At 38.4% G+C, this 14,272-nt stretch overlaps 1 long non-coding RNA gene across 1 annotated transcript; it reads right to left on the reverse strand.

Annotated features, from left to right (window-relative positions):
- Nucleotides 1–2,557: 2,557 nt before the first annotated feature.
- On the reverse strand, nucleotides 2,558–4,988 carry LOC118344530. Its single transcript, XR_004798341.1, has 3 exons — nucleotides 4,679–4,988; nucleotides 3,468–3,575; nucleotides 2,558–2,748 (listed from the first exon to the last, which is right to left on the reverse strand). It is a non-coding gene; the product is annotated as an uncharacterized LOC118344530 (long non-coding RNA).
- Between the last annotated feature and the right edge of the window lie 9,284 nt (nucleotides 4,989–14,272).

Consider the following 14,272-nt stretch of genomic DNA (forward strand, 5'->3'; position numbering starts at 1 on the left):
GAAAGCATGTGAAAAATGTATGAGATTAGAATTTGTTGTAAACCAATTTATTTTGATGTCATGTCTCCACAGGCAAACTGACATTTTAGCTTCATATTGTGTCTTATAAGAAGAATAAAATGAGATGGTAACCTTCTTCTTTTACTCGAACATGAAATTGAAACAGGAACTACCAATATTTTTTAATGTCATATATGACTTTGGCATGCCACAAACATATATATAGTGAGCATAATTCAAAGGTCACTAATATCCTGCAATTATGTTTAGAGTAAATAAACGTGAGTAAATATCTTGTTTGAATACCACAAGCGAGAAGTCTTTAAATACATATATACGATGTGACGTCTTGCAAAATCATAATAACTCAAAGACAACATTACCTCCCCATGATATCCAGCACGCTAGTTGAAACATAAGTATGCATCAATACAACTTAGTTGACCTACAACAATATAGCTCTTTAATTTCCCAGGGCACTATTTGTACAAGGAACAATATGATATGCCCAAACAACCAAAATTTCTGGCAATATGGAGAATATTTTCTGTTTAGGATATTTAATATTTTTCAGTTCGTTGTTTTGGTAGTATAAGTAATGGTAAGCAGAAAATTCTGCTTATGGTCCATAAGTATTTGCTTTTGGCAGTTGAATAAGCAGATAGTTAGAGTATGTTCTTGGAGTAGTTTAATACTTTATAAATTTTTGCTTATGGCATAAATTTCATTATATGGAAGTTGAACAAGCAGTTGCTAACACTAAACCGTCATCCCAACCATCACAAAGGACATTTTATGCTAGCATAGAATCCATATCATAAAGACAATGGTGTTTTTACAACTTCTTTTTATTGGGCTGAAAGTTAGGTCATTGTTCACAACAGCAAATTATAAAAAGCTGTTGAGATTATCCTGGTCTGCTAGATTGGTGCACTCAAGTGGTGAGATAATGAACTTTGTTGCTAACAAAGCCTTATAGGATTGGAGAGTTTCCATTTTGGTTCCATCAGATTTTGCTGATAATCTCCAGCTATGTCTTACATTGGTGATTGTTTTCCATGCTGTGAAGCTAGCTACAATTAGTCAAATTGGTGGTGATAATTGTAATTGTACTAATCCCACTTTGCAAGTTAAATCATAACTTTCAAACATAGAGACCCAAGGCTAAAGTAAGGCAAATTGCTTCAAACCCGTTGTTTCAAAAGTAAGGCATGTAAGTTTTTGTGTGAACGTTTTTTAATTCTCTATGAAATTAGATTATAGGTACAATTGAGATGGAACAATTCGGTCCATACCTATAGTCTAATTTCGTAGAGAATCAAAAAGATATCAATTAGTATTGTTGCATTGTAGTCTAATTTCACTTAATCAATAAATTCGCTCTACACCTACAGACGACTTACATATATGCTATTTTCGACCCGACACGGAGTACTATTGTAGTTGAAGGAGAGAGCTTACCGTAGGAGGCAACAATTTGTTCAGGGAAGAGAGAGAGAATTGGGGAACCCAAGCAAAACTGTACCATCCCACTTAATTAACCACTAGATCAACCCTTAAACATTCTAGATTGGGCTTATAATTTTGGGTTATTAACTACATTAGGGTTGATGGTAAGGTTAGCCTTAATCTTGGCACTTAGTACAAAATTCACATAAAATTTAGGGATTATCTAAAATGGAAGATTTAGTGATATGCAACTTGATTTGTAAAGCTTGGAAGGATTTGGTTGCCAGCAGATTGATTGCAGAACTCGGATTTGCTGGTCAGCAGCAGATTGATCTCAGTCGGAAGGAATTATCCCACCGGGTAGATGCCGTGTGCACTGAATATGATCGGGCGTGGACGTCACAAAGACTACATGGCCTTCTCCTCGCCTACCGAGTGGAAAGACTCCTGACCGGGATGAAACTCCTCTCGCCTTTACTAATTGTTGCCCACGATGTTGTTTAGGTGGACTTTTAAGTTGGTCTATTAGACTAGTCGCCCAATCTAACCGCCCAGAACCTTATTGCCAAGTCTTCTCCCCCAGAAGGTAAAATATATTGGCACCAAGTCTTTGCTCCCTTAGGTGTTCGCGCCCAAGTCTTTGCCCTCTGGTCACGAATCTCCTCACCTACCTAAAGGTAGGGGTGTTCAACCGGATCTGAATCCGGATATCCGGCCATAACCGGATCCGGATCCGGGTGCTAAAATCCGGGCGGTTATCCGCCAGGATTTAATCCCGGATATCCGGATTGTAACCGAATATCCGGATTTCATCCGAATCCGGGTAATAACCGGATTTAATCTGGGTTTAATTTTTTATTTTTTTAAAAAAAGACTTTAAAACTGAAAAAAATGATTTTATAGCACTTAGTTTTTTTTTTTTTTAAATTCTGATAATAAATTCACAAACAAAATAAATAAAAATACAAAATAAATAATATTGTTGTTACATCACAATGCAACATAAATTTACAAAAAATAAAATAAATAATAATAATACATCACAACTAATTAACTAAAACATAAATTTACAAAGAACAAAAGAAATAATAATACATCACAACTAATTAAAAAAATAATAATAATACATCACAACTAATTAAACTAAAACATAAATTTATAAAGAACAAAAGAAATAATAATACATCACTCAAAATTTATTAGTCTTCACATCTTGAAACTCCAAACAACATGATCTTGAAACATAAACAACATGATCTTCTACTCTCTCTTTCATCTCCTTGAGAGACTGTTGGAATTCTGGATTTATGCAATCAATAGAATGACAAGTACTGTAAACCCTCCAATGCAGCTTATGGAACACGACCCAACATAAAATACCCTAAGTTTGAAGAATATAAACTTACATCTACCAAGATTTAACGTACTAATTTTAAAATAACCACCCAAATCTTTGATAGACACTACATATTGCTTGCTCCCAAACATATAATCAATTTTTTAAAACCTTAGTGACAATTGTAATCAACCGAAAATCATAATCAATGTAGAGATATTGGCAATAATTTTGGAACTTTTTTTATAAGTGGCCATAATTTTGGAAATAAAAGCATTGGCAATAATAGTTTTTTTTATAGGATTCAAAATAATAAACAAGAGTCCTAACACTTGTCAAGACGGCCGTTTGGCAGAACTACTCGGTCAGCCTCATGGACTAGCCATATAAACTGTACAAAAAATTAAATGCCATCGGAATTAAGTTTTTCAATCACATCCATGATAAATTACACCCGATCCAAAAAGAGAACAATAACTTTTTACATGGACTTCTTGTAATCCATGATTCTTTGCCAAAAGAACTCATATTTGAAAAGACTGCTGGCAATTTAGCACAGACCAAAAGAAACAAAAAGTTGGAATCGAAGAAAACAACGTGCAAGTTGGAATAAAATAAAACAGTGTGCAAAACTCCTATTGAATCCACTGGTAAAATGGGATATAGCAATATGATAGCTGACCTGGCGAGTAGATGTTTTCAGCACAACACATTTTCCCTTTCTTTGTGAGTCAAGATCAATATTCGCACCATCTTCCTCAGCTTCATCTTCTGGGTTCATTTCCAAAATCTATAGTAAGTAGAAAACTGCAATTAGAGTCCAGCACAACAAGCAAAATAGCCATAACAGCTTAAGTCCAAACCCCCAAGTCCCCCATAAAGAGCCTAGTTCTGCAGCACCCTCACAGATTAGGCATGAGATAACCAAATAAACTCAGATGCCATGTGCAAAGAATAAATTCTTCATGATCAAAACACAAAGAAACAAACTGAGACCGCAATAAAGAACAGAGAGACAAGAAAAAGACACTCATCATAGGAATTAATCATGATAGATTTATATTTAGAGTTTATGTTAATGATATTATGCGAAATTACAATTTGTCCTAAAAATTTACATTCTTCTAACTAAAGGGATGGCATATAAATGCATACAGGAGATTGGTTTCTATGGAAATTATAATTGGTTTGCAACGTTCCTTTCAAATTTTCAGTTTTGGTATTTGTCATCTTCAAACTACTAATGAATTACAATATGCATCTCCTAAGACTTGAAATTTTTGAACTGACCCTATCTAAAACTAGAGTTTTCAAGATTATTTTCTTCAGAATTACAATATGCAATAGTAGATTGAAGCCAATCAGAATAAATGAAGAACTAGATTCACTAAAAACAGTAAATCAATAGTTTGTATACATACATATCTGAACCCTGTAGCCTCACCATATATAATTTATATTCATTCATTCATTCCCAAGCTTCTCTTCCTCCACCAACATACATACCTGCCTATCTAAATATACACCCTAGTCCTTCAACAAAAACCATTATTTTCATAACATGTTTGGTAATGCTCTAAACTTAAGTTTCAAATGTTAAAGTGTGAAACAGTTACTACTCTGCCTCAGGCCAGCCCATATAATTTACTGTGATATAGTTTTTATTTCATGTTTTTCTAATATGTTTCGGAAACCAATGAAAAAAATAAATCCAAAGTGCATCTAACTTTAAACACAACAAAACATAGATCAAACAAAAATCAAACCCAACAACCCAAAAACGAACCAACAACCCACACAAATCCAAACCCACTTACTCAAATCCAAAGTGCATCTAACTTTAAACACAACATAAAAATATCTATATAAACCGAGCGAGAGAGATGAACATACAATAGGTTTCAGAGTTGAGAGAGAGAGATATTGCTCGCAGACTCGGCGCTCGCAGTGACGGCTAGCGGCTAGGGTTTCACTTTTCAGTTCAGTTGAGATAAATGGGTTCTGAGCCTTCGAGGACTCGAGTGAAATGAGAGGCAGAGAGGCGTTCGAGGGGTGCAAACTAGTGAGATGAGGGCTAGGGTTTCACCATTTCAACGACAGACACAAACGAGTATGAGATGAGAAGGAAACTTGGGAAAGTCGAGGACTCGAAGAATTGAAGAAATGAGAATTAATCTCAGGGTTGCAAACGGCGTGGTTTTCCATTAGAAAAAACGACGCCGTTTTAAATCAATCCCGTTGTTTTTAAAAACAAGCAGCCAGTTACGGAAACCGGGTTAAAAACTGGATCCGTAACCGGATCCGGGCGGGTACGAAATTTTTTTTACCCGCCCGGGTTTAATCCGGGCTGATAACCGGCCGGACCCACCCGAATTTAGGGTTTCGGTTGAACACCCCTACCTAAAGGTAAGCCTTCTCTCCTTTGGGAGAGAGAAATCTCTTTGCTGCCCACGGGACAAGGCTCTTCCCCCAAGTCTCATTGACTCTCTTCAAATCTTGTTGCCTTTCATCGGTCTTGATCCGTAGTCTTTTCTTTTGAACCAAAATACTCTCCTTTTGCACTAAATCTTCTTATTCCTTCAAATCCAAGAAAAATAAATACAAATATATACAAATAAAATTAAATTAATAGCATTGAAGGAAAAATGACACTTTTTATAAATAAAAGAGTGATAAAAATCACATAAAACAACACTTATCACCCCACGACCTAGCCACCACTGTAGGACCATTTTAGGCACAATAGGGAAGAAATCATGGTCGTTTCAGGTCACTATTCCCCATGCTCAAAAGGACGCAAATTGTAGAAGGCAGTCTGGAAATTTCAGTAGGACACCTCCATCTCATCACCTTATTTTGGGCAACACCTTCATGATCACTTGGTAGCCAACTCCCCACCCTTTACCACTAGAAAAAGTCTTCAAGAAGTGACCCTGCTTCGGTACAAATCAGCCATGATGATGGTTCAAAGGGATTAGTCAAGACAATGATCAAAATCTGCCAAAGGAAAACCAGCTGAACCCGTCAGCCCCCTTGAGTGGTTTTGATGATTTTTTTTTTCTCCCCTCTGCTCTGCCCCACGACTTGGCCAACTCCTATAGGAGTAATACAACAACCATTGGAGTGAAATCATGGTGGTTTAGGGCACTGTGTTAACTTGCACAAGATGACAAAAGTGATGGAGTGCAAATCTAGAAAATTCATATTCATACACCATCTTCCATCAATCCCATTGACCAAAGCCAACGTCCCCATCCCCTTGGCTGCCTATAAAAGGCTATCTCACCCTCTCATTTCCTCCACACCTCAACTCCAAGCTTCCACTTTAGCCTTAAAGAGCACTTCCCCCTATTAGAGATCAAAAGAGTGAAACCGAGTGAGTTTTTGAGTGTTCTTGTGTAAGGCTCTCTAGAGTGCTTGGAAGGCCACCAAATTCGTAAGTTTTCTTGCTTTTGATCTTAGTTAGGATGTCAAGCTTTGTTTCCATGTGTTGGTACGAATTTTGGGTAAGTTTTAGGAAGGTTTTCATGCCTAAATCAAAATTGGGTCAATTAAGGGATGGTTTGGATAATTAAATGAATTTAAGTGGAAATTTAGATATGGCATGTCTTAAGCATGATTTGAAATGATTTGTTATTGTCTTAACATAATTATGAAAGAAAATTATGAATGTAGTGGTAACCCCTGGGTTGATGAAGAACAGTCAACGCGCTTCGAATAAGTTCTTTTCAAAGAATGCTTGAACGAAGTCATATGTTATGACACATAATGCTAGTGGGTGTACATGTTATGATATTACGTTACTAATGCATTGAGAATGAGTTTATAGAAAATGTAGTTTCAACATGAAATGTTATGATAAAAATATTATCTCTTGAAGATTAAAGTAAAAATGTTATCTGAATGAAAATGTGTGTCTTTGTCTTTCTGAAAGTGTTGAAGAATCTGGATGGGAGACAAAAGCACATTTTTTTGCATTTCATACATTGCATATTTATCATCCTTCATGCATAATTTATCTTTGTGCAAATTGATTGTTAACTTACTAAGATTTCATATAAATCTTACCTCTTGTATCATTCCACTTGGAATGATAGAAGTTATATCAGGATACGAGGAGGACGGATTAGATGGAGCACTAGATCCGGGTGATTGAGGAGGAACCTGACCTCGAGAGGAGACTAGATTTGATCATCATGTTTATAACCCTAGTCCTTCATGCCTTAGATCGCATGAAGAGAATGATTTAACTTTGTACCTAAGTCTATGCTATGTTGGTATTTTGAACTTGATGATTTCTAATGAAATTGGGATGTTTTAGTTATTCTGGCATAAGTTCTGTTTTCACCCTTCTACCCCCTGCAGTTATCGCATACTATTAGTTACATACGAGGATGCATTGCATATTAACTATCACGAACGGGGGTATGTAACCTTGTGTTAGATGTCACAATGCCCTAGGTCTCTGTTCCATCCCAAGCGGAGGTTAGGGGCGTCACAAGGTGGTATCAAAGTGATTATGTCTCTGGGTAAACCCACATGTCCTTAGAAATTGACAATCGATTCTTCCCAGAGTCAATGAAGACTCAGAAGGCCCAAGAATTTGCCACATTGGTACAAGGCAATCTCACTGTTGAGTAGTACGCATAAGGGTTTATGGAGCTAGGGAGGTTTGCTACACATCTGATCGCCACTGAAAGGATGCAAGCTCCGAAATTCCAAGGGGGACTACAACCCAGGATTCGCAGTTACGTAGTTGGGTTTCGCATCAACAATTTCTAGGAGTTGGATAATGTGGGGGCAATATTTGAAGCAGAGTAATGAAATGTGGCAACCTAGGTTGACTTGGATCGAAAAAAGGCTTTTTTCTTCCCCTTTGGAGGGAATAATGCCAAAAGAAGAATTATTCAAGGAGCCAACAAGGGCAAAGGAATTATGACAGCTCCACCTGCTACCTGCAAAAAGTGTGGAAAGAATCATGGTGGAGAATGTTGAATGGGTTTAAGAGTATGTTTTTTATGCGGTCAGTCAGGACATATGATTCGGGAGTACCCTCAAAATGCACAAGGTGGAAAGATTGCTCCTAATAGTCGGCCCAATCAGAGGCCACCTGTTCAAGCTCGTGTGTACGCCATCACCCCTGGAGAAATCAACATGGAGGTACCAAAGGAGGAAGAGACAGAAGTGATTATTGGTATTTTTCCCTAAATACCCCATTCTTTTTAGAAAATTAGTTTTTGTAATAGTTGCTTAGTACTCAATAGTTGATTACACCTTAGGTGAAATCACAATATACAAATGTACAACTTGTGCTTTATTCAACTCCAGGGCTACAAGGTCCTTTGTGTCCACAACGTTTGCACGCACATGTAACCTACCGACTCAGACGTTACCTCAAGCTATAGTAGTGTCAATTCTTGATGGAAGCATGATCACCTGTACCTGAATATTGAAAAACTACCCCTTTAACCCTGAAGGAGGGATTGATGGAAGCTGAGTTAATCATTCTCGACCAGCTAGAGTTCGACGTTATACTAGGAATGGCCTGGCTATCCAAACACTGTGCTAGGATAGACTGTTAGAGCTAGGAAATTATATTTGATTCACCCGTAAGTGGGTAAATCCGTCATACAGGAGGGACTATGAAGGCTACTCCCTCTTTAATTTCAGCTTTGCAGTCAAGGAAATGCATCGTTAATGGTGCCACGACCTACTTAGCATTCATTGTGGAGGATTATGGTTGTAATAAGAAGATTCAAGGGATACCTATAGTTGAAGAGTATCCTGAGGTTTTCACTGACGATCTACCGGGATTACCTCCCGATAAAGAGATAGAATTCACTATAGAATTAGAGCCCGCTACAACCCCTGTTCGTATGGCCCCTCTAGAACTAAAAGAACTAAAGGAGCAAATAGAATAGCTACTGGAGAAGGGCTTTATTCAACCTAGTTCATCACCTTGGGGTGCGCCAATTCTATTCATTAAGAAGAAGGATGAATCATTAAGGATGTGCATTGATTTAAGGAATTGAACAAAGTAATAGTTAAAAACAAGTACCCATTACCACATATTGATGACTTATTAGATCCATTGCAAGGAGCATCAGTGTTCTCAAAGATAGACTTTAGGTCTGGTTATCATCAGCTTAAGAGTATGAATTCTTAGTGATGTCCTTTGGTCTAACCATTGCCCTCGCCGCATTCATGGATATGATAAATAGAGTATTCAGACTTTACCTGGATAACTTTGTCATCATAATCATTGATGATATATTAATATACTTGAAAAGCGAAGAAGATCACAAGTAGCATCTCCGTTGGGCACTAGAAAGGCTAAAAGAACATCAGTTGTATGCCAAACTCAACAAATGTGAGTTCTGGCTCAAGGAGGTGAAATTTTTAGGACACGTAATCTCAAGTCAAGGAGTATTAGTTGATCCCAACAAGATCGAAGCTATGGTAGATTGGAGGCGTCCGGCTGACGTGCATGAAATTTGAAGTTTCCTGGGATTGGCTAGTTATTATCAACAATTTGTGGAAAGATTCTCTAAGTTGTCAAGACCACTTTTGGCCCTAACGAAGAAAAATACTAAGTATATTTGGGCAGTGAAGTGTGAGCAGAGTTTCATGGAACTCAAGAAAAGACTCACAAATGCGCCTGTACTAACCCTACTAGAACCCCACAAGCCCAATGTGGTTTTCAGTGAAGTATCCAAGTCAGGACTTGGGTGTGTGTTCATGCAAGAAGAGCAGGTTGTCGCCTAAGCTTCACGACAACTAAAGAACCATGAGCAGAATTACCCCACCCATGATTGGAACTAGCCGCTGTAGTTCTCGCTTTAAAGATATGGAGGCATTACTTGTTTGGCGCAAAATGCAAAATCTGCATCGATCACAAGAGCCTCAAGTACTTCTTCAGTCAGCAGAATTTAAATATGAGGCAGAGAAGGTGGTTAGAAACTATTAGCGACTACTAGTGTGAAATCAAGTATCACCCTGGCAAGGCTAATATAGTAGCAGATGCACTAAGTCGAAAGACACAAAAGGATGGTCCCAAAGGGCGTTGGAAGTAGAGTCCCTTCTGCACATCATGAGGAGTTTGTTAATCAAGAATCTTCCCTCCAAAGCATCCCTAACCACAGTACAAGAAATTGTACCAATGGAATTGGAAGAAGTGGAAAAGCGCCAGATGGAAGATCCAAAATGGGCAGAAAATAGACATAAGGTAGAAAAAAAGGAGGCTAGAAGGTTTCACCCTCAAGAAGGATGGGTTGTTGTCGTACATGGATTGGAAGGTTATTTGAGTTATTTTGGAGATCAAGGATAAGATATTAAGGGAAGCACATCAGAGTCCATACACGGCTCACCCAGGAAGTACAAAGATGTATCAAGATTTGAAACAACACTTTTGGTGGGAAGGATTAAAGAAGGATGGAGCAGAGTATGTTAATAGATGCTCGATTTGTAGAGCAGTCAAGGCAGAACATCAAAGACCCGCTAGAGATTTACAACCACTTCTAATCCCAGAATGGAAATGGGAGGACATATCCATGGATTTTGTGATTGGATTACCAAGAACTCCAAAGGGAAACAACTCTATTTGGGTCGTGGTCGATCGCTTAAAAAAAAGTGCTCACTTTTTGGCAATGAAAAATACCGACCCCATGGAGAAGTTAACTCGGCTTTTTGTTTCAGAAATAGTGCGACTACATGGAGTACCAAAAACAATTGTATCTGATAGGGATACGCGTTTTGCTTCTCGTTTTTGGCAAAGCCTTTAGGACTCTCTACGTACCAAGTTGAATTTAGTAGTGTTTATCACCCTCAGACTGATGGGAAACTGAACGAACCATTCGGACCCTGGAGGACATGCTGAGAGTATGTGTTTTGCAAGAAAAGGGCAATTGGGAGAAGCTCTTACCATTAATTGAGTTTGCCTACAATAATAGCTTTTAGGTTACCATTCGGATGGCACCCTAAGAAGCTTTATTCCGAAAGAAATGCAGATCTCCCTTATACTGGAACGAGGTAGGAGAAGGGAAGATTTATGGTGTAGAAACTCTTCAAGAAATGAAGGATAAAATCTAACTAATAAGGGAAAGGATGAAGGCCACCCAAGATACGCAGAAGAGCTCTATGTTGACGAACGAAGAAGGACCCTCGAATTCGAAGTTGCCAACTGGGTCAAACTCAAAGTATCGCCATGAAATGAGTCTTTCGATTTGGAGAGAAAGGGAAGCTAAGTCCAAGATATGTAGGACCCTTTAAGATACTAGAAAGAGTAGAAGAAGTTGCTTATAGACTAGATCTTCCAGCTGACTTTCAAGGAATTCACAATGTCTTCCATGTATCTTCCCTCAAGAAGAGCTTCAAGAGGCAGATACCAACAGTTGTTGATAGAAGGGATATTTCTCTCCAACCTGACCTAACTTATTGTAATGACCCGATGCTATATTCTTATGGATAGATTATGGATAATTTTATTATGTTCAATAAATGAGTTAAAGTCCATAAAAGAGTTTATCGGATAAGTTATATTTATTTGAACCTAGAGTTAAGGCTAAGTTATTTTTTTTTTAAAATTCCAAGCCCATGAGTGTTAGGCTCCAAACACTATTAGCATTCTAGATTCCTCTTCATAATAAAACCCTAACTGATTCCCTCTATGAACTCCAAACCATGCATGTCTTCATCATCAAAGTTCACTACGATTACAACTCTACTTGAGCCCTCTTCACATTAAAACTCCTTAAACCAATAATATATATATACCTACTTTGCCTTCATGAGAATAATTCAAGCCGTGGTACCCAACCTTCCTCAAGTGGTCGCTATGTTCTTCCTTCCCCGCTTTGATTTTCTTGTTCCCGACATAACCCATCACACGGCCAACGAAAGCCACCAGCAACAACAGAGCAACCCTCACGTTACCCAACTCCTTTACGTCACCCTTGCACAAGAACTGCCCAACCCATGGGCAAACAGCCATGAACCTCTACTTAGTCGTTGCCTTCACGAAGCCGATCACCACCATGAGTAGTAAGAAGACCAACGTGAATACAGCCCGAGATGCAGACTGCATCACAGTCCGTAATTGCTACTGCACCACGTTGAGCACACAACCTCCTTCCATGCCATGGGTCGCCAACCACCACCACCAAAAAATAACCCACTGCTAAGTTGTCCTCGCGGCAACTTCCCATGAAGCTACACCCTCACGAACTCCCCATAACCCATGGCCACAGCCCCACGTTTAGTCCCGCAGCACTGTTACCCCAGTGCACCACCTGCCTGCACTAACGTTCACCATGCAACACCCCTAGCACACATCTCCTCCCTTAGCCACAACCCCATGAAGAACCACCTAGATCCGCCCTAGCCCACCGTAAACCACGGACAACCCCATACGGCAAGCTCTTTTTTTTTGCCCCTCAAAACAGAGCATGGCTCCTCCACGCATCAACCCCACATGAAAACCACCCATCATGCACCATAGCCCAGCCTTGAACCTGCAGTGGAGCCACCGACAACTACCACGATTCCTTCCCTACAACGGATCCTATAGCACCACCACAACACCTCCATAGCAGACCAAACCGAGAGCCACGACCCATGCCTTGCAACAGCTCCTTCATGCCACCACCCCAGCAACTGTAGCACCTTGTAGCATCCACCATGAAGACCCATGCTGCTACACGTGAACCACAATCACCCACCGTCAATTACCATTCATCCTCCATGGCACGACGTAAGCTTCTCCCTCACGTTAGACTCTCTCTCTCTCTCTTCAATATAGTTTTATGTCATTGGGTCATGGGCCTAGCCTAAACTTAACATGGGCATGCATGTGTAATGGGTTGTAGGTAATTCGAGTGAAAACTTTAGGTACAAGGTCATAGGTTCGCATGAATTTTTAAAGGTGTTGAAATTTTTCTTAAAATCAAGAGAAAATAGGCTCTTGGATATGGAACTATTTTTAGGGTTTAATCGTGTAATATAAAGAGATTGATGATTTTAGTGTTATTAAGATTTTAGGTTTTGGGGAATATAAGTTATTTTAGCATCTTAGATTATAATTTTAAAGTTGTGTTTAATTAGAGATTTATGAAAAACTACTTGCATATTTTATAGGTGATTGATTTTATGATGGAGATATCAGAAAGTGTCACGAGATAAGCAGCATGATCATACCCTTACAAGTATATACGATAAATTGCTTGTCTTTTATAAAAATATTATGTATGTACACCCTCCATTGGAAGCCCCTTTTTACGTACCTAAGACATGATAAAATTATAAAAATCCATGATTTTATGAGAAGAATTATGTATTAAGTTATTTATGAAAATTCATGATTTTATGGAAGGAGTTATGAATCAAAAGATTAATGAAAATTTATGATTTTATGTGAGAGTTATGCATTAAAATAATTTATGAAAAACCATGCATGATTTTATGGATTCCACAACCCGCGGCCATGGGCGGAATTAGATTCTACTTAGATTTGCTAACCCTAACTCACAGGGGTCAATAGTGGGTAACAACCTATGATAAGTGAAAGATAAGTTCATGTTCATGTTCATGTGATTTACTTATGTATTTATGAGTATGCACTTTTTTCAAGAAATATTATGTTTATTATGTTTACTGTATGATGTGTTGCTTATTGAATATTTAACTCATTTTTGTATATTTTTATGTTTTTTAAACCACCCCAGGTGAAGACATTTATGAGGATGAGACTGCAAGCCAGGACTTGACCCAGGGAGGTAAGGCAGAAGCCTAGACAAATTATGCTATGATTAGTTTTATGATTTAAGGTTTAAATAAATTATTTTGATAAGCACATTAGACTTCCATATTTTTTTAAATAAGTGTTCTTGCAGACTCTATTTTGGATTTTAAGTATTTATTAACGTTTGTTTTATTTATGGAAATCTTTCGCATCTGCCGCGTTGTTAAAAAAAAAAAAAGTTTTTAGTCAAGTTTAGTAGCACACTAGCTCCCCGAAAATTCTAAAATGTCTTTATTGGGGAGCGGGGTGTTACACTTATGAAGAGATTCTTGTTCAGATCACATATTAGAAGGATAAGGAACTTCAAAATCAAAAAATTCCTTTGGTTAAGGTTCTGTGGCGAAATCGCAATATTGAGGAAGCCAAGTGGGAAAATGAATCCAATATGAGAAGCAAATACCCCTACTTGTTTGGCATTGTTTGACATCACATTGGCATCCATTCATGCATGGCATCCATCGTCGTTTCACCTATGTGATCCGCATTCTTTCCCGTCATTTTCAGTTGCACCTAGGACAATAATGGTAGGATCTTCCGACAAACGTATATGACCCGCAGTCGACTTCAGAGGCTGAGAGCTTAGCAGCAACGGAGACGATTAGACCGTATGACCGACACATTTTGGGCCAATAGGAGAGGCTGGAGTACCATAGGACTCACATCCTCGACCATGATGGGAGAGGTCATATTCA

The sequence above is a fragment of the Juglans regia genome, chromosome 14 (genome assembly GCF_001411555.2).
Source record: "Juglans regia cultivar Chandler chromosome 14, Walnut 2.0, whole genome shotgun sequence".
In the NCBI taxonomy this organism is placed as follows: Eukaryota; Viridiplantae; Streptophyta; class Magnoliopsida; order Fagales; family Juglandaceae; genus Juglans; species Juglans regia.